Source organism: Lepidochelys kempii, chromosome 2 (genome assembly GCF_965140265.1).
Source record: "Lepidochelys kempii isolate rLepKem1 chromosome 2, rLepKem1.hap2, whole genome shotgun sequence".
Classification (NCBI taxonomy): domain Eukaryota; kingdom Metazoa; phylum Chordata; order Testudines; family Cheloniidae; genus Lepidochelys; species Lepidochelys kempii.
In genome coordinates this window covers 251,219,561-251,240,743 of record NC_133257.1, presented here as the reverse complement: position 1 = coordinate 251,240,743, position 21,183 = coordinate 251,219,561, and the positions used below count along the sequence as shown (strand labels likewise).

The 21,183-nt window shown below is 41.8% G+C and overlaps 1 long non-coding RNA gene across 2 annotated transcripts in view; it reads right to left on the bottom strand.

The window, feature by feature from the left end:
* Nucleotides 1-21,183, bottom strand: part of LOC140907789 (uncharacterized) — a 142,186-nt gene that overhangs the window by 34,582 nt on the left and 86,421 nt on the right. For both annotated transcript variants that reach the window (XR_012157624.1, XR_012157625.1), the window contains exon 3: nucleotides 18,061-18,202. This is a non-coding gene — a long non-coding RNA (uncharacterized lncRNA). The remainder of the gene's footprint in view (nucleotides 1-18,060; nucleotides 18,203-21,183) is intronic.

The window sequence follows — 21,183 nt, the reverse complement described above, 5'->3', positions numbered from 1 at the left end:
AAGGCAGATACCCTGTCCCACAAGGACAACTACACTGAGTCAGATGAGGCTCCCTGGATTACTGTTTTAAGCCCATCCAATTTTATTAGGGGGACAACACACAGAAACCTGATGTCCATTACCCAGTCCTTGCCAGACTTGAGGTGTTAAAGATGTGCTATGATATCCTGGTTGCTAGCCACTTCTGCCGCTCCAAGACCCAAGACCTAGACTGACATTAAGAGGTACATTACTTCACGTGATCGAACTATTGGAACAAGTGTCCATGTGCCAAACTGCTTGGTCTTCTCCAGCCTTTGCCTACCCCGTCTTGGCCAGCATCCTGGGTATCCTTGGATTTCACTGTAGAGTTACCTCACTCCCAGAGTTGTACTGTCATCCTCATCACCACTGATCTCCTCACTAAGATGGCACACTTTATTTCTGTTCATTCTCTCCCAACAACCCTGGCAATGGCCTGCATTTTTCTAGATAATATTTTTCAGCTTCCTGGACTGCCAACCTGAATAGTCTCAGATTAAAGTCTGTAATTGAATTTCCCATTTTTGGTGCAAACTCTGCAAACTCTTAGGCTGAGGAGGTAAGCAGCTCCTATCACCTGCAAAGGGGAAGACAGAACAGGTGAACCAGATCCTTGAGCAATACCTCCGTTGCTTTCTCAATTATTGTCAAGACGACTGGGTCACCGTCCTGCCATATGCAGAGTTTGTGTGCAACAATTCCACTCATGCATCCAAAATAGTCCATTCTACACAAACCATGGTTTTCACTTTCACTTCCATTCTACTGTAGGTACAGACTCCGCAGACCGCACCACAGCAGATCTAGTTGACCACCTTCATCAGGTCCATCAGGAGCTTACCAAACACCTGGAAGCTGCCAAGGAGGCATACAAAAGTCATGCCAACCAAAAACAGCAAGCCACAACAACTCTGTCCGTAGGAGATAAGGTCTGACTGTCCTTCAAACACCTCAAATCCATCAGTCCCTCAGCCAAACTGGACAATCAGTACCCAGGCCCATTTAAGATCACAGAACAAATAAATCCTGTAGCATTTAGGTCCAGTTGCCAGAATCCTTAAAGGTCCACCCAGTTTTTCAGGTGTCCCTTCTCAAACCCCATGTAGAAAATCCCTTTCCTTGGCACTTCGCTTCACCACCACCTCCTGTAGATGTCCAGGGTCAAAAGGAGTATAAGGTCAGGAGAATCCTATACGCCAAGCAAGTTTGAGGCAAACTTTATTATCTGATTGATTGGGAGAGTTATGGACCAAAAGATCAATCATGGGAACTATTAGAAAACATCCATGCTCCAGAAATCATTTGTGCCTTCCACCAAATATCCCCTGAAACCAGATCCCACTGCCCTTAGGAGGTGACCTTGAGTGGGAGGGTACTGTCAGGGGCCAGCCTGTAGCAGTGCCTGTATCCTGGCAAACAAATGAGTGCCCCTGGCCTTGATAGAAGTTGTCTTATTGGCTGCAGGAGTCAGTAGGCTGATACTTAAGCTCAGTAGCAGCAGCAATCCGGTGGCTGCTCAGTGTCCTCCTCATATGCAAGTGCATTTGGTCCTGTCCCTGTCTCTAGCCCTGCTCCAGCATCAGCCCATCCTGTACCTGCTCCTGCTCCAGAACCACTCCATCCTGGCTTCTGACTCCCATCTCTAACCCTTGGCTACACCTCCTGACTGTGACTCTGGCTAACCCTTTAGCTCCAGCTTTGGCTTCTGACTGCCTGCTCTGAATCTTGGCTATGCCTTCTGACTATGACTTCATCTTAGGCTTTGGCTTCTAACTCCTGCCTCTGACCTTTGGTTCACTCCAGGACCCTACCCCCACGGGATTCAGCTCTAACTGGTAGGCCAGACTGTTGCTCCAAAGATTCAGCCAGACCACCCACAACTCAGTCATTGACACTTAGCCTGGGTTAGCCCTAAAGGACAAATAAAGCTATAGAAACCTATATTACCTTTTGAAACCTAAGACTACGCTCATTCTTGTGTCTATATTTGCTTGTTTAAACTTTGTAAATAACTCTCTAATTTACTTTTCCTATTTAATACATCTTCATACAGTGTACTATAGGATTGGCTACATCCTTTTGGTGTGAGACCTAACGCACAATTGGCCTGGGGTAAGTGACTGGTCCTCTGGGATTAGGAGTAACTTGAATGTTGCTGTGATTCTTGGTGTAAAACTATATCTATCACAGTGATACGCTCACCTGGGTGGCAAAACAGATTGGAATACCCAAGAGTCGGACCGTGACCCTGCGTTAAGGTTGTCAATGTGCCTGAGAAGTTTGCACTTGGTGCAGATGGTTGGTGAGATCTAAGTTTAGAACTCACAACCAACTTGGTGTTTGTGCCGTGGTTTTTAACTGTCTTCTCTGAGGTTGATACTCGTGTTCTTGCATCACTGGAAGATGGACAGAAAGGCATCTTTTTAGCAAGCTAGCTGGCAGCTTGGATAGACAGATGGGTAGCTAGGTTAGATAGCTATCTAGGATTAAAGGCAATACAACAAATCATAAATTCTAAGCAAGTCTAAGATGTCTCTATTTGACAGCATTATTTAATGGGTAAGAGGCAGTTGAAGAATATAATATAGTCCCATGGTTTCTTAACTAAAAAAAAAAGAATAACAAATGCTGAAAATCTCTGCCAAACAACAAAGCAAATTTTATACACACTCATCAATTTAACCCTAAAACCTTAAAAGCCTGAGGGTTATCCCAACGCCTTTAATACCAAAGGCCCTAACTATGCCACAGATCAAGCACCAAGCCCAAGCCTGCTTTGTCTGAGAAAGATGAAAGCACACTCAAACAGGTGAAGGCTTTTTTTTAATCATCACCTGCAATTAAGCAAAGGAAAACTAAGAGGGGAAGAGGTAAGCTGAACTTGTTTTAAAAAGACACCACGGGAGCAGGTGGATGCTTGCTAAGGATGGCTGTGGTGTCTGCTGTCATTCTTTCACCAAATGATATGCATTCATTGGGATTTCCTGCACGTTAACAACAGATCGGTTGGTGGGAAAGTCTGGTGGATGCTGCAAAAGCAATTTTTTTCTTCTATATCATTCTGGAAAGTATATTGCTGAAAAAAGTTCTCAGGTAATAGCAGGCTTCTATTGGAAAAGGGCAGCATCAGAAAGCAGTTCATTTCAGAACATGGAGGATAATTTTTACCTTCCCTTTTGCTTTAAAACCAATAACCCCAACTCTCTATTTTATTGAAAGGACTTGTGACAGTGGGTATTTTTCTTAAAGCCCCAGCTTCTGAAGTCATGTTATCACATGAGAATGTCAACTATCACTGGGGGTAAAAAACTTTCTAGCCCGCATTGTCACTGAGAAACTCCTGAAAACATGAATGCCCTAATGGTTCAAATACCGAATGACAAATAAAAAGAATCCAACATATATTATTATTTTAAATCCCATTTTAAATTTTTAAGTGAATCTCATGATTTTGGGGTGTGACTCATGATCTTTGAATGCTTGAAGCTAGCAACACAGTAGCCATGGTCATTAAAATCCATTTTAAAAGCTCTTCCATTTTGCAAAAATCTGTAGAATGATGCTGTTATTTGATAGAATTAATTTTTATGTATAAATTTTGCGTTTATGCAAAACTCAAGGCACTAACAACCTCTTTTGCACACAGGGCCCACTGACTTCAATTTCATGTTACATACCACATAAATTCCATAGAATTAACATCTATTAAAATCACTCCCAACTCACTCCCAAGAAAATCATCCCCTTTAAAACCCATTCAGTAGCCACAAAAACTTCCCTATCTATCACTGATAAAATCCTCCCTCACAACCCACTCACACTTCAACCAACTCACCTATTACCTGGGAAATTCTGGGAGAATAGATAGGCCTTGATGATCAAAAAATCCAAGTTGCCAGACCAGAGGAGAAATAATTGCCAGAGTTGAGGTCCACACATTGAAAACACCCTGCTGTCAACCCTCAATTGTTTAGTTCTCTGGGCCGCTAACTCAAATGATTGCTGTTCTATTCCCTATATAGAGACTGCCAGCAGGCAGGCCTCAATATGCGTGCAAGGGTCTATCTGTATGCATCTCTTTGCAGGATCAGGGCTTTGAAAAGTAAAGTTGCAGGGCAAAATGCCTCACCCTAAAAAGCCATCATTCCATTCTCCTTCACATCAATCCCCATCCCTCCTGAGCACGTAACATTTATCAAATCTGGATTCTCGCAGACTAAGGTAGGATTAAGCAATTTCCATTGGGACACCGATAGGAAAGTTTTCCAGAAAGTGATGATCATCTGAAAAGAGCAAGTCATGATGCAAATTGTTTTGCAACCTAAGTGTAGCTTTTTCTACAGCAAAACCTAACACACTGGTGGGGACTAAGGGGAAGAGAGGGAGAAAGAGATGCATGTAAATTACCATCAATACTAAATGCCTCTGATCTGTGCACTGACAGCATAAAATCCACAATCTGAATAAAAATTTCAAATGAAGATTGTATAACAAGAAAATCAATATGATCCAAATGCATAAATAGAAAGTTAATGGAGAGAGCTTTTATGTCTGCACAGAAGAGCACAATATTGTCCAAAACACGGCAGGGCTTTCCCTCCCTCCCTGTTTGCACTTATATTTTTCAGGTCACTCTATCTCATGAAAATCAAGTTGTATTTCTTCTGCTGTGCTTCCTGTAAAATCAATAACAACAATCAATTAAAACTTGTTTTCTGCCAGCTGGCTGTTGTTTGCGATAATAATGCATGGAGCAGAAAGAAGATCACTTTATTTCCTTGACCTACTCAGTGCCCTGCTAAATACAGTGTCTGTTCCATCTAGACCTAAAACACTTCTACCCTCCCTCCCCTATGTCCCCTCAGATTTACTTTTAAATGTTGTGAAAGAGATTAGAAATTCTCACTGTCTACTGATAATTCAGAGTATTTACTTTCAGTGTCTCCTTAACTGGCTGAAAGTTAATGTTTAAATTTACACTTAACTCAGCACAGAGTCCCAACATCAGTTTGGGCCAATTCTGTGCTGATTTAAACCCTGTGTGATTCCATTGATTTTAGTAAGCTTGCAACAGGTGTAAGCTATTAACAGCTGATTTAAAGAGCTGTACAGTGGGAGCCATTTGCAGTTCACAAGAAAACAAGTTTTACTGGTCCTACAAAATTCAGGAAGTACACTGCATATTCTTGGGCACCTTATATTATCTGTATATAATCTACACAGATTTAATGTCACTGTAGAGTTTAGACCTTAAATCTCACCGTCACGCTGTACTATTATTATTATTTATTATTTGTATTATAGTAGCAACTAGTCAGGATCAGGGCCCTGTTGTATTAGATGCTGTACACACAGAGGACAATCCCCGCCCTGAACAGTCATAATTTAGATAAGCCGCAGTGCTCAGTAAGAACATAAAAACAGCCATCCTGGGTCAGACCAAAGGTCCATCTAGCCCTGTATCCTGTCTTCAGACAGTGGCCAATGCCAGGTGCCCCAGAGGGAATGAACAGAACAGGTAAACATCAAGTTATCCATCCTGTGTCACTCATTCCCAGCTTCTGGCAGTGTGACAAAAGTAGGGAAAAACCAGGGGAGGAGAAGGAAGGAAACAGCAATAGGAACATGTATTATGATAGGTCAGTGACACACACTGCCAGAAGTAAGGAGGTATGGAGTCCTGTACTAGGTCTGAAAATGCAGCTAAAATTGTTTGTCAACTAGAGATGGGCAATTATGCAACAGCTTGAACATAAGCATTCCTGCCTGTTAAGAAGGGAGATTAGGGGTTTGAATACTCAGACCTCTTTTCTATCTTTTGAATAATGAGTATCATATGACCAAGTCCACCCTGGACTTTTCTCCAGGTAGCAGGATACGAAGGACTTATTTGTTTTATTTATACATTTAGTCTAGGGTTTTCTAAGGAGAGTAAGGGATTTAGGCACCCAACTCACATTGATTTGTCAATGAGATTTGGGCACCTAACCCCATCAGGCCACTTTGAACATCCCAGTCTTATTGAAGATAGAGTGTGCCCATTGCTGTGGTATCCACATGTGTTACAGTGATTAAAAAGAAACAAGGGTCGCTAGCATTTATCACAAAACAGACAAGTAATACAATACATGCTACCTGCACTCTCTCCCATTGGATGAGGACATAGCCTCTGGTGGCGGTCCTAAGCAGTGAAAAAGCCAGAGTGAACAAATGCATTTTGAACTGCTTCTAGAAACCCACCAAACTGGGAAGTCCTGGGGACTGTTGGGGGAAGTAAGTTCCAGAGCAGAGAATCTCTTATCTCCTGATAATTTCCAGCCACCTGTTAATCAAGCCTGGGCACAGGCATGAATTGCTTTTTGGTGGAGCAGAACTGTTACAATTAGGGCATAATGCAAGGGACATTCTCAGATGCCAGGTCCAGGGTCATTCAAGACCCCATAGAAAACAATGAGCCCCTTGAATTATACCCAGAAATGAGTTGGGAGCCAGTACAGAGGACACAGGACTGGAGTTGTATTTTTCTATTGGCCTACTTCACTTAAGAGGCAATCAGCCAAAATTCCACACTCACCAAAGCTTCCAGATTCTTCAGTGGAGCCCTATCATAAGCCAAACACTCAGTCCTGGAGGTAACAAAGGCAAGGTTAAGTGCAGCAAGTTGAAAGGTTACAAATGTGAAGACCAGCTGAATATGGTAAAAGTCATTTCAGACCACACCTGTCATCTGGCAATCCAGGAGCAGTGATGGATCTAGTAAGGTCCCCAAGAAGTTGAGAGAAGACTAGTAATATCTCTTCAGAAAAGGGAGCAGTTGTAACCTCCTTAAGTTCCTCAAAATGCTTTCCCCTGCCCATCAGCATCATCTCTATGTTGTCTGGATTAACCTAAACTAGCAAGTTTATATCTAGGACCCTAACTCAGCCAGGCACTGGGAAAGCAAGAAGACTGCCGATTATGGGTTCAATGAGAAGATATAAAGCTGGGTATCATCATCAACCACCAGGCGACTACAAAACAGCAACTTTAGAGAAGCAAATTTAACCCACTCAATACCCTAATAGCAGTGAACTAGTATGTGTAAAGGATGGAGAGGAATGCAAGTGGCAGATGGCATTTTAAAAAGTCATATATTAACAATAGACAAATAACCCTCGCATTACTTAAACCTCTACCACTGGGCTCAAGGGCACCCTAGGCTTGTCCAGCATGAACAGTGCAGACTGCTGAGCTCCCAGCAACCAAAACGTTCATGGCCTGAGCCAGGAACGAAGCAGATACACATCTGGGCTAATCTCCCCACTGTATTTTCCACTGCATGCATCCGATGAAGAGAGCTGTAGTTCATGAAAGCTTATGCTCAAATAAATTGGTTAGTCTCTAAGGTGCCACAAGTGCTCCCTTTCTTTTTGCGTATACAGACTAACACGGCTGCTACTCTGAAATCTGGGCTAATGACAGTTTCATTCTATGAATTTATAGGTTCCTTAAACCTTCCAGCCCTGTACCCACATTTGAAATGGAGACTATACAAAGCTAAAGTATCAAGATCCCACTATCAGTGATTCTACTTGAGCTTATTATTTGTTTAAAAGCTTAACATTATTTTATCTTCTTGGGCTGGATTACTTTTCCTTAGGTTTATACTTTTTTCTGGCCTGTCTCCTGTTTTTCTTCATCAGTTTGATTCTAAATTACATTTCTATATAGGTCCCTTCCCTGAATATTTGTAATTGCAGATTACCTCTCTTGACACAATTGTCTAACACCTTGATTTGGTATTTGTTCTATAGATTATGTCCCTTATACATACAGCCCTGGTTACTGCATGGAGTTTGATAAAGAGGACATTCTTATGGGAGCTTCTTGTTAAAATATTGACAGCACAGCACGAGTGAATGTGTAAAACACGTAGTAGACCAGTCTGGATCGATATTTGTATATTTGTCCAGTGGCATTCTGGGTACTGTTGGGTGATAAGGTTCAATCCATTAGTAGTTGAATTGTTTATGTTTAAGCTGCTTTTGGAGTTTTACTTGTGTGTGTTTTAGTTATTAATGTTAACTATATTTCATAAAATAGAATCACAGAAATGTAGGACTGGAAGGGACCTCAATAGGTCATCTAGTCCTGCACTTAAGCTATCAAATCAAAGTCCCTGGTAGGAAACTAGTCTAAACTGTGACACTTGATTAGACTTGAGTGGAACTGAAAATTCTGGGGGAGACTTTACTAATGCTATTGGATGTTCTGATTCTTATTATCTGGGCTTAATCTTTGTCTCTGGGCTCTATTCTGGTCAGCATTTTTGAAAAGCAACTGAAACAAATTGCTATGAATCTGATATTGAGAGCAAAAAGAGTTCTACACAATAATGAACTATGTAGAGATATCTGTGCTGAAAAATAAAGTGAAGGATTTACAGATTTTTACACTGGAGTTCTGTGTGGCTTTGCAGTACACATTTAGTATTAGTAGTTCACATATACAATCTAACGCAATCATGAAATGGCAGAACCCACCTTAAGTCTAGCTATCTGATTAAAATATAATAATAAAGAAGAGCTAGTTGCTGGGTTGCAGCTTTCATGTTTTATTAATGTGAGAAGCTAAGTTAACAACAGTTTTAATATTTGTGTGTCATTTAGGGAAAGTTTGTTACAAAGGCTTAGAATGTCCATTTTTCACAGTTCAGATTGGGTCACAGAGATCTTGAAAAATAAAAAACAAAATTTGTTTATCAAGAATAACAACTGACTCGATCAACTTGATTAGTTCATCTAACCTTTCTATGTTCTTTTGTACCTCCATTTGTTTTGATTTTGCTTTCACTTTGTAAAACTGTGAAGATACTTTTCTGCATGGCTAAATAACAAATATTTTCTCCTCTGCTTCACTCATATGTTCCCCTGGCAGGTATCCCAGCCTCGGAATATTAAACCTGATGAGCAGTTAACAGTATTTGGCATTGGCTTCCCGGCCCTTGCAAGAACTTGTGTTTGTGGTATTTGAAACATTAACATAGTACTCACTAGGCCAAAACTTGCCTTAACTTAAATCCCATACAGCCCCACAGAAGTCCACCCTGGGAAGAAAGTGGAGTTGCATGGGTCAGGATTTGGCCCAATTTTTGGACTTTCTCCTTTTTTGTGTTTTATACTTTACTGTGTCACCATCTTATGAGAACCCTTTTTCCCCCATATTTTCTATAGTCTGTTAAATAGGCACAACAGCTTTTCATTTCTGTTGTGTCCTAGGTTTGTTATATCCTTTTGCTTCATGTATCTCCTTATGTGCCCTAGCTTTTGTTAAGCTCTCTAATGCAGACCTTATTCATTTTTTTTTTTACCCTTTTATGTGGAGGACTTTTCTGTCCAGATGTTTTTTGTATTTGCATGGGACTTATTATTCAAATTCATTATAAACAGTTTGAGCCAAACTCTCACTGTTTACAATGACATTTCTTAGATCCCATATATTTTTCATCTGTTGCTATGAATTCCATCAAAACCCCCAAACTGATGCCTCTTACTGAGAGTTCTAAGTACAGACCTAGCGACTCAGCAAAAATGGTGGTCAACAGTCACATTCCATTTTGTTATAAAATATGCCTCAAACTCTCTCATTGTAATAGAAATTTTTTCCTGGGCATTGCTGGGTCTGATTTTCCCAGAAGGGAAAGAAATTTACCGTTTTTTGTAGGAAATTTGAGATTCTCACAAAATCACATCTTAGAATCATAGAATCATAGAATATCAGGGTTGGAAGGGACCCCAGAAGGTCATCTAGTCCAACCCCCTGCTCAAAGCAGGACCAATTCCCAGTTAAATCATCCCAGCCAGGGCTTTGTCAAGCCTGACCTTAAAAACCTCTAAGGAAGGAGATTCTACCACCTCCCTAGGTAACGCATTCCAGTGTTTCACCACCCTCTTAGTGAAAAAGTTTTTCCTAATATCCAATCTAAACCTCCCCCACTGCAACTTGAGACCATTACTCCTCGTTCTGTCATCTGCTACCATTGAGAACAGTCTAGAGCCATCCTCTTTGGAACCCCCTTTCAGGTAGTTGAAAGCAGCTATCAAATCCCCCCTCATTCTTCTCTTCTGCAGGCTAAACAATCCCAGCTCCCTCAGCCTCTCCTCATAACTCATGTGTTCCAGTCCCCTAATCATTTTTGTTGCCCTTCGCTGGACTCTCTCCAATTTATCCACATCCTTCTTGAAGTGTGGGGCCCAAAACTGGACACAGTACTCCAGATGAGGCCTCACCAATGTCGAATAGAGGGGAACGATCACGTCCCTCGATCTGCTCGCTATGCCCCTACTTATACATCCCAAAATGCCATTGGCCTTCTTGGCAACAAGGGCACACTGCTGACTCATATCCAGCTTCTCGTCCACTGTCACCCCTAGGTCCTTTTCCGCAGAACTGCTGCCTAGCCATTCGGTCCCTAGTCTGTAGCTGTGCATTGGGTTCTTCCGTCCTAAGTGGAGGACCCTGCACTTATCCTTATTGAACCTCATCAGATTCCTTTTGGCCCAATCTTCCAATTGGTCTAGGTCCTTCTGTATCCTATCCCTTCCCTCCAGCGTATCTACCACTCCTTCCAGTTTAGTATCATCCGCAAATTTGCTGAGAGTGCAATCCACACCATCCTCCAGATCATTTATGAAGATATTGAATAAAACCGGCCCCAGGACCGACCCTTGGGGCACTCCACTTGATACCGGCTGCCAACTAGACATGGAGCCATTGATCACTACCCGTTGAGCCCGACAATTTAGCCAGCTTTCTACCCACCTTATAGTGCATTCATCCAGCCCATACTTCCTTAGATCTTCAGGATCTGGGGCTTAAAACAAACAAACAAATGCCAAATACCATGAAGCTCACAATAAAATCCGGGGGAGTTGGCAACACTGAGAGAAAACAGTACATTTTATTAACTACACAAGCACTCAGCTCAGTCTGATTCTACTCAGCCTTCTGGAAACATATAGTACACACTGGGTATGTTCAGAGACTTAACAGAGACAATAGCGTAATCACTCTCATATAGTTTCTTCTTAAATTTTGAACTTAACTTCAGACTTGCCATTGTGGCCCTTTTCTCCATCAAGAAATAACTCACTTTGTGGACTTGCTCATGTCAAGTGTTTCATTCCAGTCTCCAAATAACAGCACCATGCAAATTACAGCATTAACTATAGGTTTCCCCATAGATGTGGGATATGTGTTTGTCTATATTTGACATATACTTGTGTTTGTTTTCAGTCTAGTCATCTGCGAACTGCATGTGAATTAAACAAGTGGCACACGAGAGTGCTGTTACAAGACTGGATCTTATTTCTTGGCTCCAGTATCTGTCTGAGTGAGGTTTACAATAGTTGTCACATGACAGGGATCAGTATTCACTGAATCTAGTGATTGGTGTTAGAGCAGGGATTCACTGGCCACAAATGTCATATAAGGGCTACAGCAAGACACTGGTCTATGGGCTCCATAGCTTACACCTCCTGGCTGAGAAGGATTATGTCACCCTTCAGATTTCAGCTTGGTCTTATACAATGCCTTTTTACTCAGGCTTTGTGAGAAGAAGCAGAGTTTTATCCTTATATTTCTTGCCTTTAGAACTGCACTTTTGTTTGGTTCTTTTCTTTATTTACCCCTTATTATTCTGATATTATATATTTAGGGCTTGTTTATTCTTCATCCTTCATCCTTGTTGTTTTCTTATTATTGGGTTCTGCTCCTGAAGAATTTCTTCTATTCACCTTTGTAACTTCCAAACACACACACACACACACACACGTTTGAGAGTCAGAGAGGGAGAGAGAGAGAGCACAGTCAAAGGTAGTGGCAGATTTTTCCTTGATTACTTGGCTGAATGGTGTCAGCAAAGAAAAAACAGATGTCGGCGGAACAGCTCCTAAAGGCCAAACAGGCCAAATTAAAGGAAAATGAAAAGATGTCCAGGCTAATACACTCATTCTTCAGACAAACTCATATTCCCTATCAAGGTTTGAAAAAAAAAAGTCAGTCCTATAACAGAAATATTAAGGGGTGTTTATGGTCTGCCAGATGACTGGAGCATAATAAATGTAATTTTGTAAGCTTGTAAAATATCTTGACATTGCCTTACAAAACCCACAATAAACCATGTGGTTAGATTGTTTAATTTCAATTTCTATACTCTTATTAAACTTATATACAGAAAATATAGCAATGAAAAATGAGAAAAAAATTTGCTGATTGTGAGCAGCAACTGAAATGATTGAGAATGGCATTCTTTTTTAAATCTGTAGTAGGCAACAGTAAATTTGAAATGTAGTGTATATCTCTTTAAATTTTACTGTAAACCAGATTCGGATCTCAGATGCAGGCAGAGTGCCTGTTGACTTCACTGGGACCTGCACATTCATATGCAAGGGAACAGAATTTGGTCCAAGTATGTTAGTTAAGAGTTTCTGAACTTAACAAGTTGTTTCAATGTTCCAAAAAAGAAAAGGCCTGCAGTACAGATAAACCTCTGTTGATTCCTGGTGAAGCTATCCCTACTGCAGTTACTGGGCAAGTCATAACACTCAGCGTGCCAGTGTTTCCCTGAAGCATGACATGCACCTACAGAATACTGAAGACATTTAACTTTTTGATTGACAGAACCTCAGTAATGTATAGAAAAAAACAATTATTGCAACATAGTGGCAACCCCCTTGGATTGAAATTTCCCTCTCATCTGCCGGGTAAGAAGGATGCCAGAATTATAAACACTTTAATAAATAGCTACTGGAAGTTTACAAACATGCCAGATGTCCTAGGAGATTAAGTGCTTGAACTTGAATACTTAGTCTCAAGAGTTTCCGTAACATGTAACCTTGGTAACGTCTCACATATTAAAGTCAGAGGCTGGAGTAGTGACTGGCTGCACCTTTCTCACGTGCAGAGTTTGTGGCCAGCTGATCCATGCAGATCAGAAACCTTGACACCATGCCCTCACCATTCCTATGGCCAACCCACAAATCCTGGAGTGGTCTATCACAGAGCTTGGCTTCAGGGTCCACAGTGGTTGCAGAACCCCTGAAGCACCACCTACCTCCATACTCTATGAGGCAGAATCATGGTAGCCTTCTGTGGCCTCTCCCTAGCCAGGAGCTACAGGAGGGTTAAAACTACAACCAAGCACCAGTAGAAAGTGGAATGAATTACAGAGCTATAAAAGCCCTGGATTTCAATGTTTACTTCATCGCTTGAAAGACTGAGTCCAAAGCCTCTATACTGTCCACACATTTTATACTAAACATATCTGTGTGATGATAAAGAGCATTCCTTTCAGCAAGGGGTGAATGAAGTCAGGCATCTTCAACAATTTCTACAATGAATCTGTGGGGGGAAAACCCTCAGCTACAGTACTGCAGCGGTGAAAAGCACCAAACAGAAAGATCAGACTGATTATATTTCAACTAGTAGCTGAAAGCCTGTGCTACCACCTATGGGTTATTCATATAAAAAAGCCAAAAGTGGGGGCTCTTGTTTCCATGTGTGGTGTTATCGTGAGCAGTGTTGCTATTTGTACACGTTACCTAGAGTTTGTGCAGAGTGCTACTCCCTGGCTGGAGGCACCACCACTTCTTTGTTACCCCACATAGCTGTAACTGCCACCTTCTCTGATCAACTGTCACTTTCCAACTGCCACAGAACCTTTGCACTCCAACATTCCATCAGGTTCTCATACGGCCTAGTGCTACTGAATCTGGAGATATTCTAAACAAAATAGCTCTCAGCCATGCTTGTAGCTGTTGCCATCACTTTATGCTGACTCAGACATTCTAGGCTTCCGAGTGACACACCATGCAGCAATCCTGGAATCATAGAGATAATTAAGGCCCAAAAGGACTGGTTGTCTCAGTGAGACGACAATAGGAGTACAAAAGGCCTGATTCACATTTACACTAAGATCCCAAGTCAAATCCAGCCCAGACTGGTAAGAAGCAAAAGTCATTATCATTTGATGGCTGTTTGATGGTCCCAGTCTGGTTCCTAGTGGATAGGTGCCCATTTAAAAACAAAACAAAAATCCCTAAAGTAGCATTAATTGTTGCCCCTTTGCTGGAGTTACTGTAGAAGCCAAGCACTGAGCAATATATAGTGTGAATTACTTTCTCGCCACAGCGGAGAAGGATTGAGACAAACTGCAATTGACTCTAAAGCACTGCAGTTGTCCATAGACTAGAGAGCTTCAAGGTCTGGCTCTCTCTTCTTGCTCCTTGCATAGACAGTTACACCTGTGTAAAGTGTATGGCAAGTGGGTATAAAATGCTACCCATTTTTCACAGGCAGGACTACAGAACGAGCCAGGCAATAGAGAATTAGGGCCTCAGGGTTGTTCATCCATCACCTTCAATCAGTATCAAAGTCACTTAAAATATTTAAAAATCAAGGACAAATAGGAAGTTTTTGTTTTCTGAACATTGTGGTGTAGGTCACATTGTGTTGTGCATTCCTGCTCTTGCACAGATCTTTTGAAGATAATGTTACGTAAATGGGACCGCTGCTGCTCAATATTTAAAGTATGGGCCCAATTCTGACCTCAGTTGTGTGGGTGAAGAGCTATGGCCCCGAGTCTTAAAACACCAGATATGCTATAATTTAAAAAACATTCTATCATGGTATGATGATGTATTTACCTAGGAATCCGTTCCATCTCAGTGCCAGAGATGACCTTTATACGAAAAGCAAAAGTAGTAGTAGTGGTGACTTTTTCAAATACTATGTGCTCAAAGACACAATAAAACAGAAATAATACCTTTCACTCCTACAGCTCACTCCATCTGAGGATCTGACACCAACTAAATGAGTCTCACTACATTTTGTCAGGTATGTAATCATACAGATCAACCTTAATACAGATGGGGCAACTGAGTCACAGAGAGATCAAGTGACTTACCTAAGGTCACACAGGAAGTATATAGTAGAGGCAGGAATAGAACTCAGGTGTCCTGACTCCTGGTTTTGTGCTTCAATCACAATACTGCTCTTAGAAGATGGTCCTTCCACTTATGGATCACCCTATTTCAGAACTGCAGGATATATATATTTACACTCATTAACTTTACACTACACCTTATTCCATGAAACATGAAGTTTCTTAGGCCGAGGAAATGGAGAAAGAAAACACAGTAATCTATAAGGTTGACTGCAATAACTGAGTTAGAAAAAGTGAAATGGAAGGGAATTGAAGAATTGGAAGAATGGATTGCAACCGGATTTCCCTTTTCAGACATTATCACAGCCTATGATAGGCCAACAATATCTACTTAAAACCATCCCCAGATGATTACATGAATAATCCTTGGGCAGGGCCTCAGTGGCACCAAAGCAGCACTAAGTTCAGCTAAAAGGGGTATACAGGCAGCTGTAAAGTCACCCTTGTAGCTCCCTGAATCTAGGGCTGGTCAGTGCCAACCTTAATCCATGACATAATGTAAAGCCACTTTGGGGCCACTCTATACTATGCCAACTGCCACCAGGCCCAATTAATCAGTTCAGAAGCTGGGAGATACCAGAGCACATCTGCTTTCTGGCCACACCCTCTTTTGCCAGGGTATACCTGCTCTGACAGGGCCTGGAGGGGCCATGGAAAAGAAGAGCTGCTACAGGAGGCTCTTCTCCAGGCAGGTCTTCCCTCATACTGGAGGAATCTGCATTTATTCCAAATTAAAATCTGCTTTGCATTACTCCAGCAGTCCAGAGCAGACATAATGTCACTGTGGATCTCCCCCTGTATCTACCTGGGTTATCTCAGGCAGCGTAGGTGGGGGTTAGGAGGGACTTGGTCCAGAAAAAAGAATCCCAGAAATATGGAGCACTGACAGTAACCTCAATAAAAAGAACGAGGAGTACTTGTGGCACCTTAGAGACTAACACATTTATTTGGGCATAAGCTTTCGTGGGCTAAAACCTACTTCATCAGATGCATGCAATGGAAAATACAGTAGGAAGATATATATATACACATGGCTACCACTCTGAAACCAGTAACTTCAATGTCATCTTTCAAAATTTTTACCTACGTAGATCATGTGCATCCATCTATTATCAGCTACTCCCCTTAACCTCTTCACAGCTAGTCCTCCAGGATACTGCTGTGCAATCACTGTTCCATTGGAAAACTGAGTGTGTAATGCCTGTCACGTTTATCAGAGCACCAGGTGTATGCAGCCTGATATACTGTTCATGGAAGGTTCAGTAGCTGTCATGGTGATAGTCATCACAGTCACACCTGGCAGTTTTTTCCCAAATTATTCCAAAATGCATATAAACCAGTTCTCCCAAGCCCAGGCTTAAACACAGCTTAGTTTTTACTTTATTTTCCACAGCTCTCTTCCTAGTAGGTATAACACTCAATGTCTTTTTTATTCCGCACATGACCTTTTCAGTATCTGAAATCAAAATCTTTGTGTATCCAGCAATAACACTGTGCATTGCCCCACTCCTCCTATTTCTTAGACTTCCTCATTTTTCAGTCCTGTAGCCAGCTGTCAAAATTTTGCCATCCTATCAAAATCTCAATTATTCTTAAATAGTCCCAGATGAAAAGGCCCATACATCCACCACTTTTTCCAATGTCCTGGATTTTTCAGTAAGCTTAATGCTAGTGAAAAGATCCAAAATGACGGCTTGGAGAACGAAGTCTTCAACCTAACAAACTTGTTCTGTATCGGCAGTCGCAGTACTACCTGCCCCATACTTCAGGAAGGACCATCTCTAGTGGTGTGAAGGTTGTTGAATTTCCAGTAAAATGCTGGCCTCTCTGTTGAGACCATAGAAAAGGATGCCAGTCAGTACCAATAATGCTGTGTACACATGTCACAGGAGCTACAGAGACACCACCAGCTCATTCCATGCAGGCCACCAAACAACCATCAGAAGGTAATCAGTTTTGGACATGCTAGCCTAGGTCACATTTGGACTGGTGACCTAGCAATGAACGATCTACATCTATCTAGGATATCATAGCTATGCTTTTCCAGTGTGCCCACCAGGATACCTAGGTGTCAGTGCCAAACTGTTCAAACTTGCCACCTCAATCCATGCTAGGACACCTGGATAAAAGTGGCCTGGTTTTCAAACATCTTGAGAACTTGCAGCTCCCAATAAAGTCAATAGGAACTGTGGGTGCCTTTGAAGATCACCCCACTTTTCATTAAGCGCCTAAATATTAACTGAGGTAGCTAACTTTCGGCATTTAGGTTTGAAAATTTTGGACCAGGTACCTATCACTGGATAGCATCGATCTTAGTACTAGTCTTCTGGGCCAAACATTTGGATTTCACACATCTAAATAATCCCATAGACAATGCACTCTGAAGCAGGCAGCCAGAGAAGGAATGGAATTGTACCTTGAAAAGCTCAGAAAAAAGAAGCTGCTGCAACTGGTTGGCTCTCTACCTTATCAGTGAACGCAAGGGGGCTTTGAGTGGGGAGAGCCACTAAGAGCTTGTTCAGGGTATTCCTGGAAAAGGAGGGTGACAGGAGCTATACACTTGTCAGAGGAGCAAACTGAAGAACTGGAAGGTTGTGGGGTTGGAAGGGATTTTAAATTATTTGAGTTCAGATATTAACTTGGAAGTTTTGGTACTTGGACAACTCTCTTAAGGTTTATCAGTCACTATTGTAACCCTATCTGTGATTTACCCCAGTCTCTCAAAAATGTAATTTATTATAAACTGTATAAACAAAATACAGATTTGACTGTGAAATTTAACATATAGGTTTCCTAATTCTCCTATATTTTGAAAGGAAATCAGTATTTCTCCCTGGCTGAGATGAAGTTGGAACTTCACAGCATACTCCAAGCCAAAGAAGCAGCAGGATGAGAAGGGGGAGTAGTGCCCCCTGAAGCCAAAATGAAAGTATTACTCCCATTTCAAGGACATCTGTAGCAGGGGTTTGAAGACAGCCTGGCTGGTTTGTGTCAAGCTTACAGTGATTTCATAAAGAAATATGCTTTCATCAACTATGAGAAATGAAGGCACTTACCTCCCTCGCCTCAAGCTACCAGAGACCAAGATGACATACATACACTCTTCTTCCTTCACACATCCTCTACTGATCTTCTTGAGGGTCTTCAGGTGTTTCTGCTACCCATTGCACTGCTACTGGCCCCACCACAAATGATGTACTAAACCACAGGCGGGCAGAAAAGAAAGAAATTATTCAAGGACCCCAAAAAGGCCTAAAGTACCACTAATATTTTTAAGTTGACTGAATTGGTTACCCATGTGATCCTCACAATTCTAAAAAGTCGGTGTATGCATGCACACGCACATATATTTAGGAGTTGCTTGTAAAGGTAACTGATGGAGAACCTGGAAGTTACCTTCTATTTCATTTTAAGGCATGGTAGGAGTCAACTTTTAGTGCATACAGTGTGTGTATTAAAAGTTGACTCCTACCATGCATTAAAATTAAATGGATGGCAAAACCCAGGTTCTCCGTCAGTTACCTCTATAGGCAGCTCCTGAAAGCACTATATCTTTGAGGATATTTGACAGCTTTCTAGAAGGTGAATTGTTAGATAACTATATAGTGCCCAAAAGTTACTTATGTTTCAATTAGATTCCAGAACAGTGTGTCTATTTACCTTAATCATTCATGTTGAGGTTTTCAAGGTCTTTTGTCTTTGTGTTCCCATCATGTGAACTCATCAAGCATCAAAGTTTTTCAGCTTGTGCACTGATAACATTACAGCTGGCATAACACCATAAAAACATTTTGGCAGCCAAACAAATAGCTTTACACGAGACCCAACATAATTGTGGGTTATTAAAAAATGTTTCCTGCGCACTACTGGAATTCCCCTAATTAGCTGAGTATTTTCTAATCTGTCCAAAATACATTGTACATTGTGCCAAAACTTCTACATGTTTTTACCCTTATTTGCCCAGTGTACTGGGGGGGTTTCTTGGTCGCCCTTATAGCACTGGCTTCAGATCCACTACTAAAGCATGTAGAAGAATTGAGGCAGTTGAAATCTAAAAATGTATAGGAATTTTCTTCCAGTGACTTCTTTCTACCAAGCCCAGAATCTTTCACTAAGCCAGAGGTGGCCTGGTGTCTTGTGGGCCAATTTCAACCCAGGGAGCTCAAAAATACAGCCACTCCTATTTTTAATATGGAGGCTTGGCCAGCAGAGACTACAAGTCCCAGCATGCAATGCTCCACCTTGCTCCCAGAGTAAATTCTCTTAGATAAAGGTGCGTTGCATTCTGGGATCTGTAGCCTTAATAGGCTGCACCTTCACAGTTAAGATCGCAGCCGCTGTAACCTGCTGGATTTCATGCAAATTAGCTCCTCAAGCTCCTGCCAGTTTACTAACGTGGGCCTCGGTTGGCAATCCCTGCACTAAATTAATAAAGAGCAATACCCTCTTCTTTTTCCAAGCACCAGTGAAAAATGTCCATCCCATAACGATTAACTCCCAATCGCTCTCCTGCTGATATTGCAGAAAACTTCCAATTTATAATGATTTAGTGTAGTTACGCATTGTGCACTGTAAAATGTCCTTAGGGAAAAAAACAGGATCCTTTCTTTCCATAAGCTGAGAAGTACTTAAGTAACTTCTCAAATGGTTTTACTCTGAAAATAACCTAAATCTTAAAGACCAAAAGAGAACTCATAATTTATATGCTTTTAAAATAATGTTCATGGCAATACCTACAGTATTTACTTCCAACAGTTTGCATGTGAATGCAAAACTTTCTAGAAAATAAAAATACAATCCCTTATCTCCATAAATTATATACTATTATGAAATGTATTTTATTAGAGTCATCTTAAAAAGTAAGAGAAAGGTTGAGTATGATAATTCAATAAACTTCAGTGGGAGCTTTGCCTGAACTAGGACAGAATAAAAGCTGCAGGATTTGACCTTTTATAGTTTGCTTATCTTTTAGATAAGATTCTTTCACAGATAAAGTCTATGGTCCTGATTCATTCTTTCCTTGGACCTATCCTAGTCATTTACATCCATCAAAAATTATCATAAAACACTACCATTCTGATCTGATAGCAGTTTACATCCAGTTTGCACTCATGTAAATGAATGCACTTGTTTCAAGAGTATTGCAAATCTAGAGGGCCAGATTCTACTATTAGTTATGTTGGTGCAACTCCAGAGTAATGCCACTGAAAGAGTTATTTTAGATTTACTTTGGTGCAACAGTGTAAAATTTGCCCGATGTGTTCTTCAATATAATCTTACAGGTTCATATCCTCGCTGATGACAAGAATTGAGGCAGTTGAAATCTAAAAATGTATGAGCTCCACTGATGTACACCTGCTGAGTTTCTGGTCCATAATATATAAAGCCTAGAGCATGCAATTTGCAGAAAAACCTGCAGGTAGGGAGGGGGTTTCACAGAGGAAACCTCTGCAGGATCTCCTCACTAAGACCTTATCTACACTACAGGTTACTTGGGTATAATTTACATTGCAATGGGGTGGGCATAATCCACCTCCCTGAGCAACGTAAATTATACCAACCTAAGTGCTGGAGTAGACAGAGCTTCTCCCACCAAAATAGTTACCACTTCCCCGGGAGACAGAGTTTTCTCCCCTCCCTTCCACTTAGAGTGTCTCCACCACAACCGCTACAGTGGCGCAGCTGCACTGTAAGTGCTGTGGTGTAGATGCAGTGGCGGATTACTGCATGGGCCAATGGGGCCCATGCCCAGGGGCCCTGGCCAACTTGGGGGCCCCCGGCAGGATTGCCAGAACTCTGGTCCCGCCCCCTACTCCTCTGCTCCCTGCACCAAAGGCCCTTCTGCCCTGCTCCTCCTCTTCCCATTGAGGCCCCACCTCCTGGCCAGGCCAGAAGCCAGAGCCCAGCTGTGGTGGTGAGCGTACATCCCCCCGCTACCCCGCACAGAGTTGGCCCAGCTGCTCGCCAGAGCCCCTCTCTCTCCCCTCCCTGCACAGAGCTGCTTGCCAGAGTCCTTCTTTCCTCCCTTCCCTCCATATGTGTGGAGCCACTCACTGGAGCCCCTCTCTCCCCTGTGTCCCCCCATGCTCGGACTCAATCCAAGCCATTCCCCGAACCCTACTTCTCCCCGACACAGGGCTAGCCAGAGCCATGCTGTTCGCCCCAGGCAAAAGTGGGCA